Below are 2,112 nucleotides of genomic sequence, written 5' to 3'. Positions count from 1 at the left end.
TACGCATATATACATACATGCGTTTCTTTTTCAAAAAAGATAAATACATAATAATAAAAATATATATTTAATTAAAGGAAAACGCCGAACATATATAAATTTATAGAAATCAGTTAAGGTAAGCCTAAAAAAACAAAATCATATTATTCGAATAATAATTATTTATTCTTTTCAGATAAAGATTGGAAAACCAATGTCATACTTTATAAATGAATACTTTATATATAAATAAATATCATTAGAAACACTAATTAAATTATTTTTTTTGAGTGTACTCTGCACTATCGACAACTATCGACGATAGATTTTCTTTGCTATCGCCGATAGTCGATAGTTTATGAAAACTATCAAGCGCTATCGATGGCGAAGACTATCGATAGTTCTCCACCTCTAATCGGTGCACCCTAACCACCTGGCGAGAGGTCTAACAAGGTTGAGCAACCAATCACGCCTTCGTCGCAATGACTTACCCACCCAGCGAACGACCTGAGGGACGCGCAACCAGAATGCAGTCTTAGTATACTGTTAGATAAATTTTAATGTTAAGATTCGCCAACTTATTGTTAGTCTCAAAATTAAGAGTAGATTCAATAAATAAAAGCAAAGCTATTAAAAAAAAAAAAAAAAAGAATATTGACGCTCCATACACTGCATCTCAAATTTGCCATATAGACAAAGTGACTTAGTGCTGAACTGATTTCTTTTCGCTCGCCGCTACTAAGAAAATCCTAGTTAGTTTCTTTTCCTCCCCTAATTAATATGCTTAAATTCAGTGGGTAGTCCCATATGAGTTGAGGTTGTATATAACATTTTTTTTTCAATATATTCTTTACATTTATAATGGAGAAACATTTAATGAATTCGTATAAAAAATTTTTCATTAATTAGTTAATTCAGTTATGAGTTTTAACGAATTTAACGAAGAACAATAACATTTACAAAAGATTTCAATTTTACTAAATCATTAATAAGAGACAATTCTAGATGAAAAATATTTCAAACATTTTTTATGCTAGACATTCCTCAGTATTATATGATTGAAAATGAAAATATTTTTCTTCGTTTTTCAGAATCAAATTATTTATAATGTGAGATAATGTTTTCCATAGATATTTTAATATTATGAATAAAATTAATAATTGCATTTAATTAATATTTTTATCCAATAATATACCATATGCCTAGAAATTTGATTACCAAATTTCTAAACATCTTAATTAGCATAGTCTACAACCCTCAACCATATGTAGTCCAAGCAGCACTAAAAAATTAATTAAAACTCCACTTACCATAACAGCATGGACTGCGATATGCGTTCAAAATGTCGATGTTCAAGTGTCTTGCAGTTCACACGATGACGCACAGTTTGCTGCGTTCTTCATCGACCCATGAGCCAAGTGATCCACCGCTTAGAGTTTTTATATTTATTATTTCAATTTGTCAAATAAGAATTTATTGAAAGAAATTAAAAATACACCATTTTACTGGCATATATCAATTTCTTCAATAAATCTTTTTTTTATACTTTAAACGAAATGCTGCGAAATGTCTTAGTTTTATATAAACAATATTATACCATTTATTATGTACTTGGATAATTTACAATTTCATATAATTTAATGTGATATAATATTGCGTTTTTTATATAAAACATTAACCTGAAGTAAACCAGGTACAACATTTAACATTTTAGGTTGTTGCATTAGCCAATGTATGCCCATAACTGTGATGAACAATACATATTCGCAACGCGTGTATATTATGGTCCATATACACGCAAGTTTCATATTATAATATATAAACATAAATTTGTGAATATATTATAATACAATTTAATTTGCTTGATTATTCTTGTTTGCTTGATTTTATTTATAAAAAATTTAATCCAAATTTTCATTGAACTTCTTTTTTTTATAAATATAAAATATATTTTATATATAATATAAAAAATATTAAAATATTAAAAAATAAAAAATATATAAAAAATATAAAATATATTTTATATATAATATAAAAAATATTTTATAATTAAAACAAGTTATTGTTGTTTACGGTAAAGATATTATACAATAATGATCCTTCCGCAGGTTCACCTACGGAAACCTTGTTACG

General features: G+C 26.7%; 1 pseudogene; it reads right to left on the bottom strand.

Moving 5' to 3' along the window:
* Positions 1–1,256: 1,256 nt before the first annotated feature.
* On the bottom strand, positions 1,257–1,417 carry LOC122320640 (annotated as a pseudogene).
* Positions 1,418–2,112: the final 695 nt, after the last annotated feature.

Source organism: Drosophila ficusphila, unplaced genomic scaffold (assembly GCF_018152265.1).
Source record: "Drosophila ficusphila isolate 14025-0441.05 unplaced genomic scaffold, ASM1815226v1 contig_668, whole genome shotgun sequence".
Taxonomy (NCBI): domain Eukaryota; kingdom Metazoa; phylum Arthropoda; class Insecta; order Diptera; family Drosophilidae; genus Drosophila; species Drosophila ficusphila.
This window is presented reverse-complemented; position numbering and strand designations above follow the sequence as displayed.